Source organism: Mixophyes fleayi, chromosome 1 (genome assembly GCF_038048845.1).
Source record: "Mixophyes fleayi isolate aMixFle1 chromosome 1, aMixFle1.hap1, whole genome shotgun sequence".
Classification (NCBI taxonomy): domain Eukaryota; kingdom Metazoa; phylum Chordata; class Amphibia; order Anura; family Limnodynastidae; genus Mixophyes; species Mixophyes fleayi.
The window spans coordinates 81,035,420-81,048,360 of NC_134402.1; positions in this window are offsets into that span (position 1 = coordinate 81,035,420).

A 12,941-nucleotide genomic window follows, 5' to 3' on the forward strand; every position below is an offset into this window, starting at 1 on the left:
GTGATGAAAGGGGGGTGGAAGCAGCATGGCACAGTTTGATAAAGGCTAGGGAAGCAGCATGGCACAGTTTGATAAAGGCTAGGGAAGCAGCATGGCACAGTGTGAGAAACAGGGGGAAGCAGCATTGCACAGTGTGATGAATGAAAGGGGGGGAAAGTAGCAACATGATGAAGAGGCACAGTGTGATCATAAGTAGGCACAGCGTGGTGATGATGAAGGGGTACAGTAATGTGTGTGTGATAGCAAAGCAGGCTTGTGGTAATATGAGTGATGGCACAAGGGGATTGTGGCAATGTAAATGTGTGTGTGTGATGGCACATGGGGATTGTGTCAATTATATGTGTGTGTGATGACACAATATTATTTTGTTATAATTTAGATATTTGTTGTAATTCTTTACAATGTTCCCAGGAGATTAGCGCAGACGAGTTATGTTTGTTGAGATCATCTCTCAAGACTGTCTGTCTGCTGTGTGAGAGGACATCTGCGGCTGCCTCCTTACCTGGTGCACCCATCAGGAGAATCAGGTAAGTTATCAAAGTTTATCATTTGAAATTTCTGAAAAAAATGTACTAGTAATAATTCTGTCACTATATGCTGAGGAACACGTAAATAGGGCAATGGGTGATATATATGAATGTGCAAAAATGTATCCTAACAGCCCATTTGCTGTTTTGCCATATCATATGCTTATTTTTCCGAAATGCATGTTTTTTTTTTATTCATTCATTAACAAAAAATCCTGGAAAAGTAAGCACATCCCCCATGTTTTCCAGAAATTACCTTTACCATCGTTATTATTGCATAAATCAGATATAATAAAATCACTGGAATCAGGAATTGAGGATTATCATTTCTTGCCCCCAGGCATTTTCTTTATTAGCTAACATGATTTAGATATTTCACAGTTTTCAGGATTAGTATTTAGGTCCTCTGCTTCAGATTCGTAACACTCCCGGATTCTAGGTGGGTCTCCCGGACTCCCAGGAGAATATGGCAGCCTCGGGCATCTGCCCACTTCCTAGTGAAGTGGGCAGAATTAGAGTCGAATGCAGCGATTCTCAGGGAATCGCGGCCAAAGTGCTAGAAGTTGGCAAGTATGCTGAGCGCACACAGTACAAACGGCTACAAAAGCTTTCACGGCCTTGCGTAACGAAGGCCACCAATAGCTACGTGAGAGAAGCTTCCAGGTCTTGCTGACACCAGCATGGCCAGCAAAATGGGAGGCATGGCCCCAGTGAAGCAATTTACTCTTTAAATGTGGAAGAATGAAGGACTTCCCAGGGGGACAACTGGATTCCATGAGGGGTATGGTAGCCAGAATACACTCAGGACCAAAGATTAGCTTATTCTTCTGGAAAGGTTCACTGTCAGAAGAATGGAAGGACCTAGAAAGAGCCATGCTTTCTTATTCTTGTGTCAAGGGCGAAATGTCAATTTAATGTTGAACCAACATAAAAAGAGTGACCATCTTGCTTGACGGGAATTCAAACACTGCGCAAATTGTAAGTATAACAGATTCTTATGGTCAGAGAAAATAGAGGTTAATTAGGATTGTGGTCAAGCCAGCATAGGTCTGGTACACAGGAGGTTAATCAGTAATGTGGAGGCTAGACACAACTCAGGAGTCAGGAGCTGGCAACAACGTTGCAATGACACTGAGCGAGTGTCAGAGCGCAGTTAAATACCTAAAGCAGGTTTGAAACTTCAGCCCCAGCTGCAGTCGCGTGAGCCGCCACTTGGAAGAACCGAGCAGCAGCGCGTCGAGACATCGCTGGAACGAGGGCTGGTGAGTCAAAAGCAGGTTTAAAAACCCGCCCCAGGCTGTCATCACGTGAGCCGCCACCTGGAAGTGCCGCAAGACAGCGCTGGAGCGAGGATGGGTAAGTCGTGACAGAGAATTGGCAAGTATGAGTAAGAATGTACATTATTTACAGTAATAAAAGACCTGCAAACTAAATAAATGAATATGAATGGTTGCAATAGGCAACATCTCCACTTTTTCAAACCTGCAGCTTGATAAAATTACCCCTAAGGCTTTGCAACCAAAATCATTAATTTTAAACATTTCAAATACATTATTTAGGGCCTATTAAACACATTTTGATGCTGATAGGCCAAAAAATAATGTGAGAATATGACTGACAAGAGAACAGTTATCTTTGCTGAAATATGGATGTAGCCTGTAACATAGTAACATAGTTGATGAGGTTGAAAAAAGACACCAGTCCATCAAGTTCAACCTATTTTGGATCTCCTGCGATCCTGCTCTTATATTTGAAATTAATCCAGAGTAGGCAACTGCCCATCTGTTTCAATTTTGAAAATCCCCCCAGACTCAATATTGCAATCCAATTTTTACCCTATATCCACTACTATCCTTTATTTTAAATTAACGGTCGTATCCCTGGATACACCTTTCCGCTAAAAATTTGTCTAACCCTTTCTTAAACATATCTATTGAATCTGCCATCACAACCTTCCCTGGCAATGAATTCCATATCTTGACTGCCCTTACTGTAAAGAACCCCTTCCTTTGCTGGTTGTGAAAAGTGTTTACAAGCATTAATGCTAGTTAAATTAGAATGGAGTTCTATGGGTACATTCATTAAGTACAAAGATAATGAACAAGGTATTGTCTGAGCTTTAAATTAGTGTTGTTTCAAACCTCTATGTGTACAAGCCCTGATACGGTGAGGAAGCATGTCCAAAATGGGTGTTTGGTAGAGAGCTCCGTACAACTGACATTCTGTTTCTGTCTTCATCCTGGCTCTCAATTCACCACAGATAGCTTAGGGTAGGGTAATCCTGCTGACCCTATGTTTTTTAGGACCCAAGTGAAAGGCCAACAAGTCAGTCCAGCAACAGGTCAAAACACACAAGTCAGTCCAGCAACAGGTCAAAACACTGCATTCCTGTGCCACGTCTTTGCCTGCATGAGCAACCGACTTACCATGTTTGCGTGGCAATCAAACTTTGAAGACCTGCTGGTTTCTCTAATGGAGAATTCCCCAGTATTGTTCTCTCTATTGTAGCCACATACCAACTCTGGATACTTCCATTGCTGGTGACATCAGGCAGCCCAGTAATTTAGATATTTCACAGTTTTCATTTCAATGGGTTCTGCATCCCACAAAGGTGGATTGCCCAAAAAAAAACAACAAACAGAATGGCAATATATTGAATATTTAATTTGCACACCAGAGGGTAAATGTATTAAGCTCCGATTTTGAAAATCCCGCGATTTTCTTGGGACAGTGGAGTCCCGACTGTTTGCCACTCTAGCTATACAAGTCTCCAAATGTATGAAGCTGCGATTAAGCAAACTCCTGAGTTTGCTTTAAAAATTGCTAGATACAACACGCTGCTTCTGAGCTGCGAGATCATTAAACACATCTCTGTTACACTGGTCTGCCTATACAGCCGGACAGTGTGTGTGCCCAGCAATCAGTGAAAGCAATTCAGAGCAATAGTCCTAATTGTTAATTCAGTACATATATATTAGGGGGCTCCTGAAGAAATAGCTCACAAAACTCGCTATACATACAGAGTAAGAACATACTTGCCAACTTCTAGCACTTTGGCCGCGATTCCCTGAGAATCGCTGCATTCGACTCTAATTCTGCCCACTTCACTAGGAAGTGGGCAGATGCCCGAGGCTGCCATATTCTCCTGGGAGTCCGGGAGACCCACCTAGAATCCGGGAGTGTTACGAATCTGAAGCAGAGGACCTAAATACTAATCCTGATTGACGCTGGCAAGCCAAGAAGTGCAGAGTCTAACGGATTCCCCGGTATTCACCAAGAACCGCCGCAAGGCAGGATGGACTTTGCTGCTGGAAACCCTCAGATCGCGGTCCTCTAGGGTGCCCCAGGGAGTAGTACAACGGAGAAACCTGGTAGCAAGGAATGCAGGAGGTAATCATGAACGAGGTCAAACAGGCAGAGGTATGTTACACAGGAGGTTAATCAGGATTGTGGTCAAGCAAGCAGAGGTCTGGTACACAGGTTAATCAGGATCGTGGTCAAGCAAGCAGAGGTCTGGTACAGAGGAGGTTAATCAGGATTGTGGTCAAGCGAGTGGAGGTCTGGTACACAGGAGGTAATCAGGATCAAAGAGGCTAGACACAACCCAGCAGTCAGGAGCTGGCAACAACGTTGCTATGACACTGAGCGAGTGTTAGAGCGCAGTGTCATATTTCCATTGGTCTTGGGTCCATACAGGAGGCGATAGTTTAGAAGGGGAAGAAATTTGATTCTGAACAACAGGTTTTAGAAGAGATACATGAAACTCATTCGGAATGCAAAAGGAAGGTGGCATTTACAATCTGAAGGCTGGATCAACGATCTTCAAGATCTTAAATGGACCAATAAATCTGGGTGTCAATTTCATAGTTGGAACTTTTAACTGGATATTCCTAGTGGATAACCACACTGAGTTCCCAGGAACCAGTTTAGGAACTGCACGTATTTTTCTATCAAAATTTGTCTTGGAACTACTAGAGGCTTCTTTTAAGTTGTCTCTGACCTGGGTCCAAATAGAAGAGAATTTGCAGAAGAGTATCCACTGTAGGCACTGGAGATTTCAGAATCTGGGAAAATGTGGGAAGTCTAGGGTGACACCTGTACATCACAAAGAAGGGGGAGTTCGAAGTAGCCTCATGAAAATGATAATTATGGGCAAATTCTGCCCATGGGAGAAATTCAACCCAGTCCTTTTGGTTAGCAGACACATACATCCGAAGATATTTCTCTAGTTTCTGATTGGTTCTTTCGGTTAAACTATTGGACTGAGGATGATCGGCAGACGAGAAGTCCAGTTTAATCACCAATTTATCACAAAAAGCTCTCCAGAATTTTGAAACAAACTGTGTACCACGGTCAGATACAATGTTAAGAGGACATTCATGTAAACGAAACACCTCTTTAATAAATAGGTCAACCAAGCTAGAAGAAGAGGGGAGACCCTTGAGAGGGACAAAATGAGCGGCCCTAGAAAACCGGTCAGCGATGACCCAAATGACCATACATGTTTTGAAAGGAGGTAGGTCCGTAATAAAATCCATGGACAAGTGATACCAAGGAGTTTCAGGCACAGGCATAGGCACGAGAGGCCCATATGGTTTTCCTTGAGGTACTTCATGCTGAGCGCACACAGTACAAACGGCTACAAAAGCTTTCACGGCCTTGCGTAACGAAGGCCACCAATAGCTACGTGAGAGAAGCTTCCAGGTCTTGCTGACACCAGCATGGCCAGCAAAATGGGAGGCATGGCCCCAGTGAAGCAATTTACTCTTTAAATGTGGAAGAATGAAGGACTTCCCAGGGGGACAACTGGATTCCATGAGGGGTATGGTAGCCAGAATACACTCAGGACCAAAGATTAGCTTATTCTTCTGGAAAGGTTCACTGTCAGAAGAATGGAAGGACCTAGAAAGAGCCATGCTTTCTTATTCTTGTGTCAAGGGCGAAATGTCAATTTAATGTTGAACCAACATAAAAAGAGTGACCATCTTGCTTGACGGGAATTCAAACACTGCGCAAATTGTAAGTATAACAGATTCTTATGGTCAGAGAAAATAGAGGTTAATTAGGATTGTGGTCAAGCCAGCATAGGTCTGGTACACAGGAGGTTAATCAGTAATGTGGAGGCTAGACACAACTCAGGAGTCAGGAGCTGGCAACAACGTTGCAATGACACTGAGCGAGTGTCAGAGCGCAGTTAAATACCTAAAGCAGGTTTGAAACTTCAGCCCCAGCTGCAGTCGCGTGAGCCGCCACTTGGAAGAACCGAGCAGCAGCGCGTCGAGACATCGCTGGAACGAGGGCTGGTGAGTCAAAAGCAGGTTTAAAAACCCGCCCCAGGCTGTCATCACGTGAGCCGCCACCTGGAAGTGCCGCAAGACAGCGCTGGAGCGAGGATGGGTAAGTCGTGACAGAGAATTGGCAAGTATGAGTAAGAATGTACATTATTTACAGTAATAAAAGACCTGCAAACTAAATAAATGAATATGAATGGTTGCAATAGGCAACATCTCCACTTTTTCAAACCTGCAGCTTGATAAAATTACCCCTAAGGCTTTGCAACCAAAATCATTAATTTTAAACATTTCAAATACATTATTTAGGGCCTATTAAACACATTTTGATGCTGATAGGCCAAAAAATAATGTGAGAATATGACTGACAAGAGAACAGTTATCTTTGCTGAAATATGGATGTAGCCTGTAACATAGTAACATAGTTGATGAGGTTGAAAAAAGACACCAGTCCATCAAGTTCAACCTATTTTGGATCTCCTGCGATCCTGCTCTTATATTTGAAATTAATCCAGAGTAGGCAACTGCCCATCTGTTTCAATTTTGAAAATCCCCCCAGACTCAATATTGCAATCCAATTTTTACCCTATATCCACTACTATCCTTTATTTTAAATTAACGGTCGTATCCCTGGATACACCTTTCCGCTAAAAATTTGTCTAACCCTTTCTTAAACATATCTATTGAATCTGCCATCACAACCTTCCCTGGCAATGAATTCCATATCTTGACTGCCCTTACTGTAAAGAACCCCTTCCTTTGCTGGTTGTGAAAAGTGTTTACAAGCATTAATGCTAGTTAAATTAGAATGGAGTTCTATGGGTACATTCATTAAGTACAAAGATAATGAACAAGGTATTGTCTGAGCTTTAAATTAGTGTTGTTTCAAACCTCTATGTGTACAAGCCCTGATACGGTGAGGAAGCATGTCCAAAATGGGTGTTTGGTAGAGAGCTCCGTACAACTGACATTCTGTTTCTGTCTTCATCCTGGCTCTCAATTCACCACAGATAGCTTAGGGTAGGGTAATCCTGCTGACCCTATGTTTTTTAGGACCCAAGTGAAAGGCCAACAAGTCAGTCCAGCAACAGGTCAAAACACACAAGTCAGTCCAGCAACAGGTCAAAACACTGCATTCCTGTGCCACGTCTTTGCCTGCATGAGCAACCGACTTACCATGTTTGCGTGGCAATCAAACTTTGAAGACCTGCTGGTTTCTCTAATGGAGAATTCCCCAGTATTGTTCTCTCTATTGTAGCCACATACCAACTCTGGATACTTCCATTGCTGGTGACATCAGGCAGCCCAGTAACTGCAGTGCAACATATTAAACCCTGTGAAGCTGAGGCACTGTCAGTAGATGAGAACCTCCAAAATCCTATTCTGAGTAAAATGTCTGCTCTATTCTCTCTAGTGAGACAAGCCACAATACCAGGTTCCGCAGATTTAATGGTTGTCATTCTCTCTTGCCAGTCCACTTTTATTAGCAAAAGATAGCTTGGATTTGGAGTTGACCAGAAATTGTCAAGACATGGGTTAAGTCAGGAAATACTGAACAGAGAATCATTGGAGCCAAGGATTCAATGTTATTCCAATAGGCCTATACAGTCACTACAGCACCAGGCTAAAGATCACATGGTAAAAGTTGATGATGCTGAAAATCACAACCACAAAAACATATGAATCCTGAATATGCCAGAGGGAGCTGAGGGTGATAAGCTGGTGGTATTTACTGAATGCTAATAAAATCACATTATACACACTAGACCATTTCCCTCTGGCTATCAGGACTAGAATGACCTACTAGCAGCAGTCCATTATTAAGAAGCAGCCAAGATGATGCTTTTACTAGACTATTCCTTCAAAAAAACTACACATAATTTCTGATGTGTGCAACTGCCTCTGAAAGACTTACTTTGCAAGTTCACTTCTTTCCGAATGATGCTTTGAAACAAATAGACTTACTACTCAGTTGATCTCACTTCTTAAAGTCCACAAGCAAGTGACTTCCATTAAATGTATTTGGTCCAATCATAGATATTGTATTTTCCAATACAACTGTCAACTCTTATTTTAATACAGCAACATCTGGCCTCCTGTGGAGTAATATATTTTAGCTTGGTTGTTCTAGGTAAAAAAACTTCTATGCAGCCTTCAAGCTATCTTTGTCAATTTTGCTGGCAAGCACCAGGAAGAAGGATCGAGATAAGAATTCAATGGCAGCAGCTGAACCATAGAAATTGGTAGCCCCAAGAGAGTATATGCAGAAGAGTTGTCAAGTTCAAGTAGCTATTCAGGTTAAAGTCAGATGGTGTCTCACACATAGGTAAAAATCAGTAGCAGTTCAGACATAATAGGAGTTAGAGTTCTGCATAAACAATAATCTGGCACAGGAAAGCAGGAAACATGTCTCTTTATAGAGCTGACTCCATACAGAGTCTCTCCAAGGAGCGAGAATCTAATGAAATGAACAGCGAAGCCAGCTAAATTGCTCTTCTGCATAATTGTTGAACAAGATCTAGAAGTAAACACTGGAAGTTACCTTAGGCCAAAGTTTTTGTACAGGTTCTCAAGAGGCAGGATCCAGGGCCTTATTCCTGACAGTCTTGCCCAACCCCTTCAACATCAAACTCCATTTTGTGTTTCCTTCTCTGCAATTGTTAGGCTTTGAGCAGAAGCAACCAGACTACAGGTAGGTTGGTAATATTGTTGAGGGAAGATATATCATAATCATTGTTTATTTGTAAAGCGCCACTAAACTGCTACAATGGACAGATTTATAGTATGAACAGATGCTATTGGATGTGTTGCAGTTTATTGCGCATAATCTTTGCACACAATGCTACGATGCACTGCAGGCTGCTCTACACTCAATGGGTAGCATTTTGAAAAGCTACTATGGCGCAAAACTACTACGGAGATTAACAAAAGCGTCTAAAAAAGACAAATAGTTTGATTGCATATATTTAAAGATATAATTATCCTTTAACATTTTTGCAGATTCCTTTTCAAGTAAATCCCATTACTATTGGTTGTTGAATTGCTGTTTTGGCATTTCCTAGATAGTGGTATAATACCACAAAATAGGGAACTATGTTTTTAACAAATTTAAGACTTTGTAAATTCAATTTATTTCATGACTTTGCCTTCTTTGGTGGTTTGGATTTGTATACCTCTTCTGTGACACCTATAGGCCTACTATGCAGTTACCAGGCTATAATGGCCAAATAGAAAGCCCATTAGACAAGCTGAACACTACATATCCTGTCTGGTTTCCAAGAAACAAATTTCACCAGAATTAACACCTTCTGCAGAGTGTGCTGTCCCTCAAACCTGCTGCAGAGAGGTTGCTGTCTCACCAGCCTGCTCCAAAGAGGGTGCTTTCCAGCCTGAACGCCCAGACTGCGGCCGAGCCTAAACTCCTAGAGGTGGCTGTCCAGTCTGGGCTTGTGGTCAATTCTGCCCTGGTCTCCTGGCTTGAGAACAATTCTGCCCTGGCCCCTGGGCTGGATGTCAATTCTGCCCTGGACATTGGTCCGGAGATCAATTCTGTCCTGCCTCCAAGCTTGAGGACAATTCTGCCCTGGCCGCCAGTCTGCCAGATGGTGAAGTGTGATTCATTACTTTAGAGAATGTGTTTTCACTGTTTCAGAGTCCAATGGCAGTGTGCTTCATACCACTCCAATCGATTTTTGTCATTGTACATGGTGATCTGTGGCTTGTCTGTGACTGCTCGGTAATGGAAACCCAATCCTGACGAACAGTTCTTGTGCTGACGATGCCACCAGAGGCAGTTTGGAACTTGTTAGTGTTGCAACTGAGGACACAGTTGTCCCATTCAGTGAGTGTGTGGCCAACCACTTTACGGCTGATTTGTGGTTTCCACTTAACAATAACAGCGCTTACAATTGACCGAAGCAGCTCTAGCAGACCAGAAATTTGACTAAATGACTTGTTATAAATGTGGCATCTTATGACATTGCTGAAGTCACTGAGTTCTTTAGTATAACCTATTCTACTGTTAATATTCGACTATGAAGATTGCATGACTGTAAAGGGTCCTGTTTTCTTAACTCAGAAATATGGCATGCGCTGCACTATACATTCTCAAAAGGGTGTCCTTTACACTAGACACAACTGTACTTTTTGGGTTGAATTAGGTGAAAGTATATCTGATGTACACTTGATATAAACGTGGCACATATGCTATTGTTGTAGAGATAGACACATATTGGGATGCGTCTGACTGAGCATAAGCACAGAAATATGCTTTTTACATGTTTTTTTTACCATATTTTTGGATGCATATCAGTCCAACTCAGTATGAGCTCCAATGTAATTTTAGCAGCGAAAGAATTCATCCTGTACTATTATAATAATGTCATGCAGAACTATAAAAATGCATTTTGCAGCTACTTTTAAAGTATACCTTTTTGTCACTATTGTCTGTCATGTGAAGAGAACCCGGAACCTATAGATCATCATCATCAACAATTACTTATATAGCGCCAGCAGATTCAGTAGCGTTTTATAATGTAAGGGAAATTAAACAGTTATTTTCCATTTCTGAAGTTTTGTATCACAATGTGATATTACCCTTAATCATGATGTACAGTCATGGCCAAAAGTTTTGAGAATGACACAAATATTATTTTTCCACAAAGTTTGCTGCCTCGGTTTTTATGATGGCAATTTGCATATACTCCAGAATGTCATGAAGAGTGATCAGATGAATTTCAATTAAATTCAAAGTCCCACTTTACCATGAAAATGACCTTTATCCCCAAAACAACATTTCCACTGCATTTCAGCCCTGCCACAAAAGGACCAGCTGACATCGGGTCAGTGATTCTCTCGTTAACACAGGTCTCATTGTTGACAAGGACAAGGCTGGAGATCACTCTGTCATGCTGATTGAGTTAGGATAACAGACTGGAAGCTTTAAAAGGAGGGTGGTGCTTGAAATCATTGTTCTTCCTCTGTTAACCATGGTTATCTGCAAGTAAACACATGCAGCCATCATTGCTTTGCACAAAATGGGCTTCACAGGCAAGGATATTACTGCTAGTAAGATTGCACCTAAATCTACCATTTATCGGATCATCAAGAACTTCAAGGAGAGAGGTTAAATAGTTGTGAAGAAGGCTTCAGGGCCCCAAGAATGTCCAGCAAGCGTCAGTACCATCTCCTAAAATTGATTCAGCTGCGGGATCTGGGCACCACCAGTGCAGAGCTTGCTCAGGAATGGTAACAGGCAGGTGTGAGTGCATTAGCACGCACAGTGAGGCGAAATCTTTTGGAGGATGGCCTGGTGTCAAGAAGGGCAGCAAAGATGCCATTTCTCTCCAGAAAAAACCAACAGGGACAGACTGATATTCTGCAAAAGGTACAGGGATTGGACTGCTGAGGACTGGGGTAAAGTCATTTTCTCTGATGAATTCCCTTTCAGATTGTTTGGGGCATCTGTAAAAACACTTGTCCGTAGAAAGAAATTTGACCGCTACCATCAGTCCTCTGTAATGTCAACAGTAAAGCATCCTGAGACCATTCATGTGTGGGGTTACTTCTCAGCCAAGGGAGTGGGATCACTCACAATTTTGCCTAAGAACACAGACAAGAATAAAGAATGGTACCAAAACCAAAATGGTTCAAAGAGCAACTTTTTCCAACCATCCAAGAAGAGTTTGGTAATGAACAATGCTTCGGGATCAAAACATCGAAATTTAGGATCCATGGCCAGGAAATTCCCCAGACCTTAATCACATTGAGAACTTGTGGTCAACCCTCAAGAGGCGGGTGGACAAACAAGAACCCACAAATACTGACAAACTCCAATCATTGATTAGGTAAGAATGGGCAGCTATCAGTCAGTATGTGGCCCAGAAGATGATTGACAGCATGCCAGGGCAATTGCAGAGGTCTTCATAAAGAAGGGTCAGCACTGCAAATATTGACTCTTTGCATAAACTTAATGTAATTGTCAATAAAAGCCTTTGACACTTATGAAATGCTTGTAATTTTACTTCAGTATACCATAGCAACATCTGACAAAAAGGAATAAAAACACTGAAGCAGCAAACTTTGTCAAAACCAATACTTGTGTCTTTCTCAAAACTTTTGGCCATGACTGTAGGCTACTTTCTCCCACTGGCAGATCCAGGGGGCGGAGGGACGATCGGGGCAATCGCCCCCCCTTGCACTGGCTTGCTGCCTGTGGCTGCACACTGTGTGCAGGTCCATTCGACAGAGACAGGCAGAGTCCTGCCCGACTGCTCTGATTGTGTTTTAAACACAATCAAAGTGGCCGACCTGCCTGTCTCTGCCGAACAGACCTGCACACAGTGTGCAGTCGCAGGAAGCCTAAGCTGTCAAAAAGGGCGCAGGTACTAAATTCCTCCCCCACCTGTAAAATAATATTCTAGATCCACACCTGCTTTCTCCTAGTTACTATGACAGCATCCATAGCTGTCACTTCAAGGTGTTTTCCACCATAAATTTTAATTTTTCCATTCGTTCTCTGTAATAATATTTTGCAGGCGTCCAGTTTCTGGAGGTGATATCTTACAGAGCTGGCACAAGTTCACATCGCATCCAGGCATTGTAATCCAGGGCCGTAACTAGTGCTGTGCGATAGGGGTGACTGCCCAGGGCGCAACACTTAAGGGGGCGCAGTTTATGTATACTTTAAGCTCATTTGATTAAAATTGAGAGCTAGGGGCTGGGATTTTTCTTTCTCGCCCCAGTCGCTAACATTTTAAGTTACGGCTCTGCTGGAATCATAATGTATTGTTGCTGGCATAACTAACACAGTAATGTCATTGCCTAAACCCTAAAGGGACCGTAGCAAATGTGCACTTATTTTCACAATGTGACAACAGACTGGTTTACTATTAGAGAGAACCAGGTAGCCTCTAGTTGTCCGTTAGTAATTAGAAATGTAATCATTTACTACATGCTGAAATAACAAAGTATACATGTGTAGGGACAATATAAGATAGTTTGATGAGAGGCAAAAATGAACAAACACCAGACTATTTAAATATACGCAACTGCTCTTGTCTTGAAGCAGATCACTAGGTCCTGTGTAAACACAACAAATACAAGCCTTTAATTGGCCCTGCCC